This window comes from Temnothorax americanus, unplaced genomic scaffold (genome assembly GCF_048541705.1).
Source record: "Temnothorax americanus isolate GAGA-0224 unplaced genomic scaffold, ASM4854170v1 Scaffold6, whole genome shotgun sequence".
NCBI classification, from domain to species: Eukaryota; Metazoa; Arthropoda; class Insecta; order Hymenoptera; family Formicidae; genus Temnothorax; species Temnothorax americanus.
In genome coordinates this window covers 4,332,391-4,350,445 of record NW_027509751.1, presented here as the reverse complement: position 1 = coordinate 4,350,445, position 18,055 = coordinate 4,332,391, and the positions used below count along the sequence as shown (strand labels likewise).

The window sequence follows — 18,055 nt, the reverse complement described above, 5'->3', positions numbered from 1 at the left end:
AGGCAAACGTCGCTTCCCGACGGTACTAAGTACACGGCGTTTCTCAATATTCTTGTAAATAACATCAGGGACCGTGTAAGAAGAGAATACCTCTCGTTGTATAATAGAGCACATTGAGGGAACTGGACTTACCGTTTCGATTCTTGCCACTTGTTACGGCGAAATAAAACGCGAATAGGGTATAAGCCGCTCCTCCCTGAAGGGGGAGAGATTGCGATAAATTATGTAAATTTTGACTGGATATTTACGTACTTTCTGGCACGCTTTTAATGCGGCTCTCCCGATTCAGACCATGTAAAACGTTAAACGTTCCTCTTAAATCTGCGACGACGAAAAAAAAAAGAGAGAGAGAAGTGGAAGGAAGAGCGGAAGATAGAGAGGAGACGGTACCTAAAATTTCCATTAACGCGGTAACAAATGGTAAAATTATCCAGAAAATTAAGTTTTATAAAAGGGTCGGCGCTGCGCGACCGCGAAACGGCTTCTCGATTCGTGCCCGGATCGTAAACATGACCCGCTGCCATTAGACTCGCCGCGGTGCGCATCCCTCGCGAGTTCAACTAGTGTGAAATATTCCCCACTTTATTTAGATCCATTATCTATTTATGCGCTCTTCCACTTTGCCTATCACTTGCGCGCTCGCTTCTATCCAGGTTGGCGAAGACGAAGCCTTATGCTGCGCCTTTCATCGGGACCGCGCGAAATACGTAGCAACCGATTCGTTCCGTTTATTTCCATTCATACCGTGTAAATGCTTGAATTAAATGAGATAAATGCATTAACGCGGCGAGCCTCGATTAAAATTAACGTTATAAAGTTAGCGACGCGCTAAACGGGATCATCGGATAAACCGCATCGTAATATGAATCCACGCATGCCGTCGCAGTTAATTGCATTATACGAAGTCAGGATTTTCGTCTAGTTACGCGCGCGTGTTATGACGCTGCTAACCTTATCCCGTCGTCGATCTTCCCCGCATCGTAAACCCAATCCGTAACCATTAGATTAGAGCAGGATCCGTGAAATTTCGAGTTGACTTTGACGTCATGCGCAACGATGTACCTAAACTTCCGCGTTTAGAGATACGCGCTTATCCTAATATACCACTCACGTTGACGCACGCGAACGTACGTACGTGGATCTATGGATCTCTCGCAGGCGCCACGTTTGTATCGTACGAGATGCTTTGTAGTAGTGGTAGCCTAGATTTTTACGTGCGATAATGCTATACTTCAGTTACCCGACACAAGCGGAGAAAGATCTATCTCTCGGCTATATATACACAGTCGTGATACATTTGTGCAAGTCACGTTTTTTGGGGCGCTATATACCGATTTGATATCTGAGAAAGTCATCGCCATTTTTACGATATATGTTATTACAGGCATTAATTTATTTGAAAATTATAATTCGAATCTGTTCAAAATGCGCAAAATAGTAATTTCTCAGTAATATAAAAATATCAATTGTAACACGGAATAAAGTGCGTTTTCTATAACTATAGATTCGTGCTGAAATGCAACTAGGCTGTTTATAGCCTTCTATATAAAGAATAATTGGACGCAGCTGCTATTAGTATTGCTTCTAGATTAGATTGCAAATATGTTCCACAGATTGATAGATTGGAGAAAATCATGCTTTGAAAGGGGCTCAACTGCGTTTCCAAAATCTTGTTTATGTGACGGAGATTAACTATGATCATGGATAGATTGTATATACGAATGCCGTTAGAGATAGGCAGGATTTGTATCTGCATTCAGTAGATTTAATTGATCAGATTCACTTATGCGAGAGATATTATGCGGTCAGCGGCGCAGTGGATTTGCCTCTAAATCAAATTCCCTTCTGACGCTGTTGGCGAAATGCCTCGTTAATTAGTACGTATATTCTCCCTGAGCCTTTTCATTCGCTCTGTTCGATTTTACCGCGAATGATTCGCAAGCGCGTGAACGAAACGTAGCGCAGCGGCAGCTTCGTCCGCATACCCCCTCGATGCCTCGAAGCAGAAAAGCTTGGGGCAATGAAATCGCTAATCTGACGATAAACACACATCCGGGCCGCCCGGAGTTCCGGTTGTTTGCGTAACAACAATAAACCCGCGAACGTTGCGCATCTGGCTGCGAAGATACGCGAGCTCGAATACGTCATTATTTACGTAGTTGGTGTAACAAATCTATTTTTTTTTCCTGTTTTTCGCGGGATCGGAGGGACCAGTCGCATCGTATAAAACTAGGTGATTTTAAATGAAACGAGCGCGGTTGGTATACGATAGCTTATCTCGCGCAAAATGCATAATGCGATAGGATTGAAGGTCCGATCCGCGAAATGCCGTTTCAGTCGCGTTCACAATTTTCATTTATTTCCGCCAAAACAGCATTTAAAAAGCAGATTAATTGCAGATAGATCCGTAAATTTGTGATTTATCACTTCGGCTATCAGAATCGGCGTTACCGTGAGATATTTGCTCGTAAAGAGAAACGGTGTCAATGTTAATCCGGAAATGCACGCTATGGTGAATTTAATAGATCCAAGCGATTGACTGATTATACGTCGCTATCAGGGCGAAATTAACGAGGCCCTCTCCTGTATCAGGATGCAGGTAAATATGCATGCGTCATAATGCATTTCGCGTATCATCATACGAATGGATAATTTTGGGCCGTGTGTCTATTAGTTATGGTAACTATTCGCGGGATTCCTAATCCAGTTCCGAGTTTGCCTTCGATCGAAGTCGCACGAACCGCAGTTGCGAAGAACGGGGCGTATAGATGAGTGGTGAGTCGCAGTTGGGACCAACTTTGAAATGTCATCTGTCCCACAAAGCGTTGTACCGCGCGCCCGACGACATTGCTTGCGGATTTGATGTCGCAGTTGAACGATCATCGAGAGATAACAGCAAGATCATTTTCCTGTACGCGTGCATGGCACATGAGATTCGAGCCCGTCGAAATTACTTTAGCTGCAGTTCCCGCCTACGATCAATGTGGAGTCGCGACGCGAGAGAGAGAGAGAGAGAGAGAGAGAGAGAGAGAGAGAGAGAGAGAGAGAGAGAGAGAGAGAGATTGATTGAGCTTTATTAGCCTTCTCGGCTATTTTTTACATAAAATATCTTTAAATTAATTCCTCTACATGTGTGAGGTACAATATATTCTCTTAACCTACGTTTGAAAGGTTCAATTCTTTCACATTGCTTAATTTTTATCGGCAGGGCGTTATACATGTTCAAACCTTCATAAAATATACTTTTCTGTGCGCTTCTCGTCCTGCGATATTGAATTCTAATATTCTCAGCCTGCCTCGTTTGCCGTCCACTCACATCTCCTACTATTTCTATCCTATTACTTAAATGTTTTGGCATTATGCCTCTTACTATCTTAAAAATAAAAATACATACATTGTACATTAGCCTCTGTCTTACATTCATAAACTTAAGGGTTTGCAGCATCAATTCTACCTTTGTGTATCGCGAGCATTGCAGTATGACTCTCATGGCACGGTTTTGTGCCACTTGCAGTCGATTCAGTTGCGTCTCACCCAGGCCTATTTACATTGTTGCGCAATATTCAAAGTGAGGCGTTATGATAGACTATGATAGAAAGAGAGAGAGAGAGAGAGAGAGAGAGAGAGAGAGAGAGAGAGAGAGAGAAAGAGAGACACACCTTTTCCCGGCTGCGCGTTCGCCGAACAAGTTGAGAACAACAAGCGGCTCCAACAACGGAGATTGAAATTACAGAGTTTCTACCGTATCGGATTTTTCATCTCGCGAATTACGTCGTGAAGTATCCGGGGAAACGAATCGAGATTAGTCGCGTTAAAAAGTTGCGTCGCTCTCTCGAGAATCGCGCCGTTCCGAGGTCCGAGATAATCCATTTACAGTTTCTTTCGAATCGGGATTAATTCAAAGACGGCGCGCAACTGGGACACACGCGAAATAGTTTATACGATTGCGAAACAGTTTTAGACGCCAGGTGACGAAGACGCGGAAAAGGGTGTCAGCTGAACGGAGAAAGCTGACGTGGAACGGCAAATAATGGCACGTTGTAGCGAATACGTTTAGCGATTAGAGGCGTAGGGGTTGAATGAACAAAGAACATGCCTCGCGTCGAAGATGAACCTCGGCCGACGAAACTTGGCGTTGTTCGTTACGGCAGGTAAATTGCCATTATAAACGGGACAATGCACTGTCATTGTGCACACGCGGCAGAAGTTCGTGATTTCATTTCGCAAATCGTTCCGTTACCGGCGCCGCGCTTTTCGCTCGCTCGCTCGCACACGCGCGAGCGTCTCTTGTCTCTTTAAAGTTGCGGCTAAGTTTTCGATTTCGAGTTACCAAGCACGGTATTCATGCACGGGTTATTACGCGCATAATATCGCGTGTCGCTGCTTAAGTAGCTCGCAGTTAACGACCCGCCGTTCCAATATCGCGGGAAATATTTTACAAATTACGGACGTTGTCGGGGTGATTTATGCCATTAATGATTATATTACTATTTATTAGTCCATTAGCTGCTATGTATATCTTATTCTACTGCTTTTCGCGTAGAAAGCTTTTTACACAGGAGGTATTCAATTGTATACTGCACGCACTAAAAACTCATTACCGCTTTTTAATAGCTTTTCATCTCGCTTTTCATACTTTCTGATGGAAGTCTCGTTGTCAGCTCTAAAAGTGACGATCGCAATTAAGCCGAGAGCTGTATGCGTCGTATCGCAAAAATTATTGATAAACGTGGCGCGAAAGGTATCGTGTAAAATTCGTTCATTCTTCATTGGAATCAGCGTCGGACGCGCGTTGATTATGCGTAAATAAATGAAATGATCGCGTGCCGAGAATCGCAGGTGGAAACAATGGCGGGACGCGGCTTTCATGCGCCGTACGCGCCGATATACGATATAAATTTCTACCGGACATTTTTGGAGTGTATAATTACAAAAGCCGGGCCGTAATTATCGTGGGATATTTTTCAGTCACGCCTTCGGTTCCCCAGGCCAATCCGGTCGAAAATCAAATGAAATCGGCTGCACCGCACCATCACCGTCCTCTCCCCGACCCCGACGCATAACGATAGTCAATTCAATTTGAATCGCGGCCAAGCTCGACGGGACAGTTAATTACGTACGAATGACAGCTTCGCCCCGCGCGAATTTGCCGCGTCGATCCGTTCGAGCAAATCGCCGCATAGATTGGCTCCGCGCGTTCTTTCTCTTCCTTTTGTCCTAATCGCGCGCGATATACCTAAAGAGACTCGGTCGATCAAAAAACTGCCGATTTAGTCCAGTCAAATTAGACATTTGAGCTCGGAAGTGAAGCGGTATCAATGAAACCTTTTTAGGGTTGTTGGGGGGATTATTCCCCCTCCCCTCCTTAAAAACCCATCGGTCCGATTAACCCGACAACTCAGAAATAAGCTCTTCTACATCTCCCCAACAACCCTAAAAAGGTTTCATTGATACCGCTTCACTTCCGAGCAAAAGCCTTTTTTTTGTCTAATTTGACTGGACTAGATTTGGATTTATCGTGGATCTCCTGCCCTGCCTTCCTTTCGCTTTCATTTGCCTGTTTCTCATTCGATCTTGTTCCGTTGAGTGCTTGACACTCGAGCGGACACTCTTAACGCAGCGTCGCCGCAGTGACTCTGGCATTAATAAAGGCCAAAACGCGGACACCGCAATCTCTGCCCCTGGCAGTCTCGTTTCTCCTTTTCACTCTTTCTCAATCCGCTTTCTCCTTCTTCCCTCTCGCATCTGTCTTTCTATATCCCTCAATCCTCTCTCTGTCGCTCCATTCGTTTCTCGCTCGCATACCCACGATGGTCTCGCGCTCTCTCGGTCTCGTCGGATCTCGTGAATGAAACGAAGGCGTGGCGCGCACGTTGATTCATAGTTTGACTGCGAAGCGCGACAGAATTCGTCTTCCCTCGACAACGGACCCCTCGACAATTCGTCCGCTCGATCATTTATTTATGTCCCCTTTCGTCGCGTCATTAACTCTCGTTAAAGGGCTGCCTCGCGAAAAGTAACGATCGCGTGTGAGCGATTGCTCTAGGAGCGCTCTTCGATTTTCTAATAAAGTTGTAAGTATTGTGTCTCTCGAAAACTCGATCTCCCGAGGTAGATTGATAGTCAATCTTTCGATATTGACGCTCGATGTTACGCGGTTTTATGCGGTGCCGCGAATGGCGCGCGCATCATTACGACAATTTTGTGACGGAGTGGACATCATCACAGAGTGGCACTCTTCAATATTACATTGATTGCGATATATCTGCATTATTGCTTCCAAAGTTATTTGGCCGATTGCGCTCTCCGTTATCGAGTGAACGCGCGCCCTTAATGTTGTATATGCGCACGCTATAATAGAAACTGAATTGCGGGCATCGCGACGCGAACTGTAACAGCGACCAACGACCGACCGCAAATCTTTTCGTTCGTGTACGATCGATCGATTGTTACACACCGAAACTGTTCAGACGTGATTACATTTCGCTCAAATGGATGAAGCAAATTTGACAGAGATTATACGCGGCAGGTGCGCGAATATCGACGTTTCCATCATGATAACAAGGGGTTAGGGGGAGGGGGAGAAGCTCGTTCAGATATCGGAGATTATTGCGCCGGTCTTTGATAGTCGTTTGAATTTGTAATCGGCCCGGGCTCGCTTGATATCTCTCGAGTTCATTCAAGACGCACCGATCAACGCGCACTCGCGCTCTCGTTTTCGATTAAAGTAACCTTAGGCGAAAAGAAACGGGATTAACCTTTGGAAGATGATTATTGACATAGCGCGGAGAAAGATTAAAGATGAGGATTAATCCTTTTTAAACCCCCGTATACTGCCTGTTGGAGTCACTTTCAATTCTCCCCGGAGAAGAAAAGCGGGAGGGCAGTACAAGAGAGTAGCTCCGATCGCGGCTTGCTACTTCCTTTCTTCTCCGCGTCAAATTCATCGGGCCGGCGATATGAATCGGCAGTATCTCGAAATAAATTAGATTCGCGATACGTGTACATCACATCTGCGAACGGTGTGATATTATACGCGCATTGTTATGATAATTCAGCGAGAACTAAATGATAGAAGGTAACGAGGATAAAGTTACTGAACGCGCTGGAGAAGCTATATTATCCGCGATTTTCATAAGCGATTGGACCGCTCGCGCATTTCCGTTGCCATTATCGCTGTCAGGATATACGATGTGGTGGCTAGTAATGAAGACGGATCGCTTTCTGCGAATCAAACGAGACGTGCGGTTCTCTTTTTCTTCCCGACACCGACGGTCGGCGGTGAAACTCGAGAGGGACTGGATGGTCGGCCTTTGATCAGGTTTTAATTGCTTTAATTCGCGAGATTGTGGTCTGCGATCGCTAGGGAACGTCTCGCGAGATAGAGAACGCGGCGCGTTGCACGAATTTCCGATTATAACAAAGCCTTAGATTTTAATTTTGTGAACTAAACGAGATCAAAAATATCATGATAAGCATAAGTAGATGTCGACACAAATGTCAACTGTGTCAAGCAAGAATAATGGCATAAATTATATATTAATATGAGACTCTTCAACGCGAAGACCAACGTTTGAAGACTATCGATTAAAGATTGTTTTTCAGCTGAGTGTTATTCTCATAAAGATGAACCGTGAATATGATATCGGCAGATAATATTATTCTCTTTCTCTTTAACTATTTCATATTTGCATAGACGAGTCATTTCGTGACTTTGATATCGCGTATATCTAATGCTTTTGACAGGATTGCTTGTACAAAATATCGCTTTTCAAAAAAAAAAAAAAAAAAAAAAAAAAAATGCAAAAATAGATACTTTGTATCTGTCACCGTAAGAAACAAATGTTCCTAATAGCGTTTGAAAAGAACCGAGAAGAACTTACGCGAGCTTACATCTTTCCGTTGTATTTATTTTTAGCTCTCGCCATTTATTTCTCAGTATCTCATTTTCAAAGAGTCATAATTTCTGTGTTGCGTCGCGCACTTTATTCGCGGGGGTAAATTCAACACGCTCGAATGACGCCTACGCGCGATTAGCATGATTAGAGAAGCGTTTATGGTCGTTTCGTCGAGAAAAATGAGATTCTCATCCGTGAGGTATAAAGCGGCGAGAGAGCCCCGAAGACGAAGGTACCGTTCTCTTATTGCTGGAAAGTATGGTAATCCGGCAAAGCGCGAAAGTTCTGCTAACGATTATTCAAGAGCGGCCCGTTCGCGCCGCACGGAAATTGGATCGAGGAATGAAATTCTTTCGTCTAATTAGAGCACAATATCCTCGCCCCGGCGAAGAGGGTTACACTCTAAGCTTACTCTTTTACCTGCCCCTTGGATCAAACGTTCCACGAGGATTAATTGCTTCCTGAGGATAACGGTGTAGGGGGTGTTTCGCGCATCGCTCGAGGGGGTTCTGGTTAAACACGTCTAACATGTCCCTTTGTGCCGCCGGATAATCGCAATTTCAATGCGGATCGAGGAACGCCGTCAAGGCAATTAATCCTAATTTCATATATTATCGTATCTCATTTTTATCGCAGCCATTTTTTTGGTGGAGTGAAACGAATATAGTTTTTAAACGAATAAAATATTTTGTTTCTATATGTGTCAGGTATTAGAAATTTTTTTCATCAGAATATTATACATTTCGTGACGCGCAGACGTTATTTGGAAAATAGATAATCAAAATTAGTATAGATAGGCTTGTGATTTTCCAAGGAAATATCCAATTTTGCAATAACGTTATGGCAACATATAGTGCGTATATTGGATGGTGAAGAGGACTCATCTCTGCCAACTTGTTTGCGCAGACGTTATTTAGCGCGGTATGTTCCATCGCGAAAACAGCATATCTACCCAGGGGCCAATAAATATATACAGGTTACTCCGCATTGTTTCTCCGAACAAGGTATTCGACACATTCGCGCCAGCATTATCGCTACAAATTGCTCCCCTCTCGCACGTAAAAGATAACTCTTTTAATTTTAGCGCATAAATTTAGGCTGCATATTAATTTTAAACATTTAATATCATCGCGTTCTGAGAGAGAGAGAAAAGATCGCGTGAAATCGTACGAAATTGTGTTACATGGAAAAAAATGTGCGCGCATCTGTTCCGTACTTATAATGACAATGAGTCTGTTATGCATTAATCACGCTCCCGAGACATTACCGTATAGACGCTATAGTTGAGGGTTTCTAGGTGTTTCCCTATCCCTTTGAGCCTCTTGATCAACGTGATCATAGCGACGCGCTGAAACGTTTGCGCGGAGAGGCCGACCGCGATGCTACGTCCAGCCGTCCAGGATGGCCGAGTGTGGTTTGAGCGATCTCGCACGGCCAATGGACCCGCATAAATTAGAAGCGTTAATACGCGTTAGAGCAATCTCATCTTGGATATTGCTCGTGGGATAACATCACGTGTCCGTCAGTATGTCCGCTATCGCGTATACGCGCATCCTTGATGTCGAATCCTGCCCAGATCGTAAATAATCGATGACAACAAACGGAACGATCAATGAGGGTAACGAACAAAAATACATCTCGGATTATATATGTGTAAAATAAAAAGAGTAATAAACCGCGACGCCGGCCGCGGTTCTCGTGTTAATTAAATTCTTGCTACCGCGGCAAGTGGCATAGAGAGAGAGAGAAACGCGAATTTGATTTTAAAAATTGAATAAATTCTGTAATTTTACCGGCGGTGTCTTCGCCCATATACCGTACCGCATAACATTTTGTTTACTTTGGCGACGCGATGGCGGTTAATGGAAACGCTGTAATTAATTTAAAATGTTGTTGCGGTTGTGCGCGCTGCAGGGGGGGGGGTGCACTTTATAACGAATTAATTCGAGATTGAAATTGTTGCTGAATGTTTGTCAATTTGCCTGAGAAAAATACGGGAGATAGGTACCGCGGGAAGGAAAAATATTTATCCTTCCTCCTCCCTGTGGATCGTGTCTCAATCCGAAAATTAAAAACAGTTAACGGATATCTAACGCGCGCAGAGCGGAGCGGCGCGATTTCAGGACGACGGCGACGGACTCTGCTAGGCCCAAACGGCGGCGATTGGACGCGCGGCGCCGCGCCGCGCCGTGCGCGCCGGTAGCGTCAACTGGCCGGCGCGGCGGAGCGGACTGCGGAGGTGCGTTCGATAGCGCGACCTCGCGCTACCCCCAGTACCCGGCAGAGCCTCGTACGGGAAAGTGCTTCGTCCGTCGCGTCGGTACTTTCGAAGCTCCCTCGTACGCGGGCCGCGTGCAAGCTTCACCGTCCTCTCTCTCTTTCTCTCTCTCTGTCTCTCTTTCTCTCTCCCCCCCCTTTCTCTTCCTCCCTCTGTCTCTCTTTTCCTCACTGTTTTCCCACCCTTGTTCTCCCGGTCGTTCTCCATTCGACGCTTTTACGAATTTTTCAAGAGATAAAAGCGTCGTCGGTCGACGCTCCGATGATCGGCCTCGTCGCGAGCGCGGCAGAAGAACGGCAGAAGACGGCTCGCCGTTTAAGCGCGAGTTGCTTTCCTCGCGGCTGTCACGCGCGTCACACACCGCATTCCTTCCTTCCTTCCTCTCTTGCTCGCTGCGCTTCGCGTCTCGTCCCACCCGGTGAACGCCGTTTTACGTGCGGTTGAGTTTGCGTTTTGTGAGCGGAGCGAACTCTTTGTGTTTCCGTGGATCCTCGTTTTTGTCCAGTGTTCTTTTGTTGATTTTTGAGGATTTTTCAACGGCCTGCCCTGCCCTGCTCGCACGAGAGCCCGGGGAGCGAATGAGCGGACAACTTCCAGTGAGTTTTGTTACACACATTTACTCATGTCTTATTTCGCGCTATCATAGCCACGAATTGTTTGCTCTTCGTAATGTAAGTCGACGAATTTGTTATGCGAGAGCGCGCGGGATGAAACGAATAAAGATATATACCTACAGCTACGCTACGTGTTTTGAGCGTGCAGTGCAATTAGATCCTCGACGCTCTATATCGCGTTTTGATTTATCGTTTATGAAACGTGGTTTACCGACATACAGATTTTGGATTTCAAGGCGATTACCAGAGTGCACCAGGTGGTATCGCTCGTTTAAGAGCGCGCGATTAGCAAAATGGAGCAGCGCGCCGCATGTGAACGCAATATAATACTTGACGCGTTAATTGTTGCGTTAATTATATTCGATGAATTGTGTTTTAACCCTTTTGCCGTTCTTTCCGTTACACCGTTTCATTAGCCTCTTTTTATTATCGTCGGAAAATTATAATTTCTTCGTGCGCATGTCGATCGATATCAGGCTTGATAAAATATATGTGCAAACTTTCTTGTAATCTCTGCTGCAATTAGTTTTCACGGCTCGTACTTGTACTCGCGTTCTTTGTGCCGTTTTATCGCGTTTTTAACATAAAAAAAGCGTGAAAAATGTGAGATTATAAGAAAGAAAAAAAGCATTGGAACGAATCTGAAATTATATATAATTTATGAATATTATATATATAAGCGTACCGAGTAGTCGAATACAATAGCATAATTAAAGGGAAAAAAAAGCAAAGGAATATAAAGTGGTTTCATTTTCTTGCTGATATAACGAGAAGAACTGAATGCGCGACATGTCAAAGACTCCGCGGAACATCAGCATTGTCAATATTGCAAGCGGTAGCTTTCGACACGTGTTTCTCACGCATAGGGAAAATACGGGTTCCCGAGTCGGAACGGAATATGATATCTCTGCCTTGTATAAACTCGCTGCATTCTCATTTAAAATAAATAGCGCGTGCGAAATGGTCAGGTGTTTTAATTCTCGAGAGTCTCCGTGTCTTGAAAGGGAACATTTATCGTCGCCGGAAGATTTCTGTACGACGCCGCGCACCGCCGTGCTCCGAAATTGAGCGCTGTCGATATTTCGGGTGAAGTGACGTTTGCGGTCGTGCGATTTTATTTTTGCCGGGGTATAATATCTCACCGGAGTCAGATCGTCAAGCGGGTCAAAAATATACGCGACGCGAATTTTTGGAAGAAAGCGCCGGAGCGTCTGTTTCGCGCGGCGACGAAAGCGTATGGAAAAGTATACGTTCGCCGATAGACCGCGAAGATAGACGCGGGATAAAAATTGCCGAGACTGTCAAGGGGTCGGCGGGAATGCAACGGACGATTGATAGTCGTACCTCGGTGTTATCACCGTCGTAAATTCCCGCACGGCGCGGGCGTTCGGTTTACGCGTCCGCTCGCGATATTTTTCGCCACGGTATCGAAATAGAAAAATGTTTACGTCACGGGCCTGAAAGAAGCGTGATCAATATCGCGGGTGTCTAATTCCGATAACTCTCGCGATATGTATTTCAGGAATATTGTTATCGCGACCGTATCCTCAAACGCAAAATATCGCGGAATTATCGCGATTGTTAGACAAATATTGCGCGCTTCCGTTTCCACAATGTTGATTTTTGCCGTTATAACTCGAATATTATGGAACAGAGATGTTTTACGAGTTTAAGGGGACTTTACTCCTGTTACTCCTCGCGAATATTTTTCGATTTTAATCGATTATCCATTTTTAATGAGATTTCTTACGTCTGTCGTGAAATTTATTCGTTATTTTTTAGACTTCGTTCTGTTTATTGCGACGTTGCTAATATGTGCGGCACAACAAACGCGAGCGAGCGTTAATGTGACACGCGAATGCGTAATTTGTCTTACAATGAGACTTCGGAGCAACTAGAGCACGACGACACGTCGCCCATTTCACCCTGGGACGATGCAACGTCACGAATCGCGAGAGCTTTGCACGTTTTCTTCCTCGCCGCGGCGCCGGTTCAACGAACTCCAGTTTCGTTCGATGTAGCTCAATCCGGAGAGGAATATATTCTCTCTCCCTGAAAAATCGTATATCATTAAACGGCAAGGAATAATCAAGGAAATTGCAAAAATTGCTCCGATACAAATGCACGAGGGAGATAATCCGATAAAAATGGAGTTCCGTTTCTTCTCGATCGCGAACGTGAAGTGGCGTTACGGAGAATTCGCGCGTAAGAGAGACGAAAATCTTCCGCCGTAGCGCACGGGTATATACTTCCGCCACAGCCCTCTTTCTATGTAAATATTTACGTTTATGTTAGGGGCTTTACGATATGTAGCCTATGTATGAGGCCAATAGACGCTCGATCTGTAGACCATGCAGGAAATAGACTTTGGTAAAAAGGGCTCAGATTTTCCGAGGCATTCGCGAAATCAGATCGCGGGGGGATTACAAATATCGGGTAACTCTGCGCAAATCCTTTTGTATCTCTGACTTATATTACCGTTCCAATGGCTCATGCTTTATGCTGCTGCACAAAAGCAACGGGGACTTTCCAGTTTGGAATTTTAAACGTGTGCATTCCAATGTGCGATTCATATACGCCCGTCAGATTGGAAATTAAACTTATCGCAATCAAACTGACGAGTTATAACATCTAGGGTTAAACGGCGTATATTCTCGCGGTATTCGCCGGCCGTTCGCGAATTCTGATTTTTTCATTGCTGGAACAAATCGTAGAATTTTAACGCTCGTCGTTGAGCTTCTTGGCCAAGGGGTAATTGCATCGCAATTCCCGTCCTCCTACCTCGCAATGTATGTTGATCCCATTAGAGAGTAAGTAAAACCAACGTGCGGCATAACGCACGAAACAGCGGTGCAACGGGTCGGATATCTTTTTTTTGCCGCATGTCAGAGCAAGAAGGGATTCAAACGCGAGAGGGCGGAAATCTTTCCTGCCCATGCGACCGTATATCATTTCGGTTCTGTCACGTATATAAATCCGGTTATATAACGGTTCGTTTGCGTCCGTGTAAAGTGTAAAGGATAGGTCGTATAAAAAATATTTTTTTTTGGGTTTTCCGACATGAAAAAAAGTATCCTGACGGATGCTGGATGAGGACGCCGGGGAAGCAAGAAAGGACCAGCTGAATGGCCATTTTTAAAGCATGAAAAATATATGCATTTTATATACATATATATGTATACAAAAGCTGTTTCATCGATTACATTTTTTCACCACAGCTGATAAAATACAACTATTTAAAGTCAAATTAAAACGATCAGCCGTTATAATATTTATATTTATATTTCAAGGATTATATATCTTTTATTTTTAATCAATATGCTAGAACCATTTTCTGCAAAAGATGTTTAATTAAATATCCATGTAATTACATACAATATTTGTTTACTTAGTAATTTTGATGTTTTTTCGTTCGCAATAGATGTGTCTCGAGTTTTATTTTACACGTCCTCACGTTCCTCTTTGCACCATTGTAGGCAAATTTCTTTTGTTCTGATGTCCTTATCTTTAGCGTCTTTTGAAATAGGATGTATTACCGGGATACGAACTCGTTTTGGTGAAATTACTTTGCTAATACTAATGGACACAATCGTTGAGAAGAAGATTGTGTTTCGTAGGTTTCAATACTATAATTAAACGAATACCATGAATTGGGTTTCGTAAATCCATCAATATGAATGAAATAAACTGCTACTTAAACGGTTTATTTATTATGTTGCTACACTGCGCAAATCCAAGTGTGTTATTTTAGCCGAAGCTCTTCTTACACATTTCTTACTTTTATTTTAATACGATTAAACGTATTAAATGACGTAATTTAACACGTAAAAAGAGCTTCTGTCTAATGTTTTATTTTTAGACGTTTATGCGTGTAAAAATAACACACTTAGATTTGCAGTGTATATGTTATAAGAAATTCACGAATACTATTTATAAAGTGGACTTGAATTATCGGGGATATTTCAGATTTCTATACATCTTGCGCAACTTAATGCATGCAATTTGTAAAATATATCTGGCCTTTAACATATTTAATTATTTTAAGAGCATCGCATATAATATGCCAAACTGTCTATTTAATGCACCATTTTAAATACTGGAATATTTTCATTAAAACCGAGCTCTTGGACGAAACCCACGTTTTTTTAAATAAAATGTATCGTTAGTGTGCAAAAGGAAATAGCAAGAGATTACATCGTATATCTTATGCGAGCGCTCAGCGTGGCGTTCTCACGTGCGTTTCAGAATAGTAATCGCGTTCGCGACTTCTGCGATGACTCTCTCATATTTGCAGTTTAAAGGGATAAAAAAGATTCTTTTTCTCTCGCTTCCTGGAAAATATAAAACTGTATGAAAAATTATGACATCACTGGAAGGGAAATAAAAGTTTTAAATTATTCTGGCCCAAAAAATCAGAAATAAACGCAAAATTATAAAAATCAGTGTAAAATGGAAAAGCGAATTTTTTTTTTTTTAAGTTAATCACGTATTTGTTTATATATGCGATTACAAGTACCGCGGTTGACGATGCGCAATTATTTCGAAACAGCCAACGCTATTTGCATCGTTGATTTTATCCACGGTCTTACACACAATAAATATGTGTGTAAGACCGTGATTCTATCCAATCACGTTACGTACCTCAATTTTTCTAGTAATTGATCGACAGTTCGTCCATACGTTTGAATGTATGGAAAGGCAACGTCGCGAAGCTCGACGAACGGTAGTCTTTGAAAGATAGAGAGAGGGAGAAAGAGTATGCGAAAGTGTGGCAAAGAAAGAAAGTCAAGGATAGAGGGGCGCGAGAGGAAACTTGAGAGACGCCCTGGAGTATCTGCGAGGAGTATCTGCGAGAAGTGGCTGCAAGCAAGACTCGAAGAACCTACGAAATCTAATTCGAGTACGTACCGGTAGCGGGAACAGGGCGGGATGGGATGTAGAGCCCTCATGCATATTCAGCGTATTTGTGGCCGGAGTGCAGCTCCGGGTAACTCATTGTGCTCGACTATATATATACTCGCGGCGTTTGCCTCATCTCGACGACGCTGACGGCAGAGGGAAACGGACGAAAAGTGGCGGAGGGTACATATTCGTTAGAAAGCCGCGCGCGCGACAGGTGAGGAAGGTGCCTCTCGCCTCGGTTTCCCTGTGACTCGCATCCTACCCCTCACCCTCGCGCACCTGCCGCCTGCCCCTATACTTAACGCTTAATGCCAACATCGGGATGTGCGATAAGAGCGTCCTTGACGCGTATTTCCGGGAGCGGCTTCCGGTTCGTCCGGGAATGCCCGGCGGCGATGTCACGCTACAGTGATATCGTACGGTGACCTGATGTTTGCACAGAGGCATGAGAAACGATGCGCTCGCTCATTTAATCGTTTTAGACGCGAGTAAATATCGTCAACTTTGATCGACATTATACCATATCGCTGTAGCAAGATTTTAATTTTGGCGCGGAATGGTTCGTAATCATCGTTTTCGTGAGAAATCTTGTGCTGACTCTCTCGTTCAGTTCTGCGTCATTCCGGTGAAGAAGACCAAAGTTACAATATTAGCCACGGCGAGAGAAGAGAAAATGTAAAAAGTCATAGAAACTTGTCGAACTGGTTGATTACAAGGCCGATAATACTTCTCCTGATGAGATGATCCTTTTCAACTTTGTCACGCTGATTGCCGGCGTCGGGGTCTCTCCAATTCCGGAATACAGTCGCGACTGCCGTCGAGGCTGTCGGATTACAGGCGCTAAGGTTTATGAACTTCACGCCGAAGTACATAGTAATCTAAGTTTAAGAAAGCTTCTGCGCCGGCCGACTACCAGAGAACACACAGAGGCGAACAGTTGGAGCAGTTGGAATGGGACTTAATAGAATGCCGCGGGTGTCTGTCCTTAATCTTTGCACACTGAACTTGCCGTCTATATCGTCTCTATTTATCTCGGAATTCTGTCTATATCGACGCATAGAAGCTATCTTGATTACTTATAATCTCGCCATATGCGTTAAAAATGCTTGTGATTATTTCTGCTACTATTTTTCATATTCAGACAAATCTCGAAGTCAATATAATGAAACGGAGGGGCAAAAGCTTATTGTTATCCTTACTGATATAATACTGTTATCATAATAGCATTATAATAGCAGGTGAGATTCAAAGATTTCTGACGCATTTCGCCGAGTAGGAAGAAACGCGCCGTGTAATTTACGAATGTTATTATACCTTGTTAAGTATCCAAGAATGACGCATAATTTATCGATATGAAATGACGTCTAATATCGCGCCCGAATTTGTGTCCGCCGATAAATTTCTAATTCATGGCGGATCATAAACCGAGCCCAGGTGCATATCAGCCAGGCATGTCGATTATGGGTCGGTCTGACCGAGACCGCGGGGACAGTGGAAAGGGATTGGTTTTAGGGGTCGTTACTTGGTACTCGAGAGAAGGTGCTCTCATTGAGATTTGCATATCAATGGGAAATGTTTATTGATGGCCCGTCCGCCCACGTCAGAAAGCCTCCTCCGCGTGGCATCTCTGGACTGTATTCGCCTTACCAAGATTTACTTCCTCGTCGAGTAACCGTCTTTGAAGTAGCCAAGATGCTCCCGGTATTTTCAGCGTCATTTAACATCTAACGACATCCGCCCGGCTGAGAGGTCCTCCTACCGTGGACCCATACCGGGACTTCCGGGCATGATCAAAGTTTGTCTCGGTCAACGAACCAATAAACAAAGGCTGAAAAGCCTCTTCTAAGTGGTTCTGCCTCTTTTCCATCTTATCGGAAGCGCTTTCTTTGAATTCCGCAAATGATATAGCGATCACCGGCTTTTGCATACTCTGCCTTTCTTCTTCCCTCTCCTCCTCTCTTTCGGTCTCTTATCAGCGAGATTAATATGACATCGATTCCGTCTTTGAGTTATTTGTCTCGAATAATAAGGATCTTTGGGTCTTATCGTTCATATTCTTATCATTAAAAGAACATTACCGGAAGCAATACGCTTCGATCAAAAGTATTTGGAGCGAATCGAGTATTTATTATTAGTATTATTACTAGTCACGCGGATAAAATAATTCAGTTATTCAAACTAGAATGTAAATACGGATTATCAATATAGATGCAAACGAGGTTTCCGTATATATCTTCTGTTTCTCGGTTATTTACATATTATTTCTCGAAAACATGCAACGCGTAGAAATGGGCAAAGATACCTGCACCAGGTACGAAACTCGCGCACAACTGTATGTATCTTTGCTTTTCTCTTTTCGCCTC

General features: G+C 43.8%; 1 protein-coding gene across 4 annotated transcripts in view; it reads left to right on the top strand.

Moving 5' to 3' along the window:
* Positions 1–10,180: 10,180 nt before the first annotated feature.
* Positions 10,181–18,055, top strand: part of LOC143905035 (protein turtle) — a 233,299-nt gene continuing 225,424 nt past the window's right edge. For all 4 annotated transcript variants that reach the window (XM_077420139.1, XM_077420138.1, XM_077420137.1 and 1 more), the window contains exon 1: positions 10,181–10,772. The gene's annotated coding sequence lies outside the window, so the exon portion shown is untranslated. The remainder of the gene's footprint in view (positions 10,773–18,055) is intronic.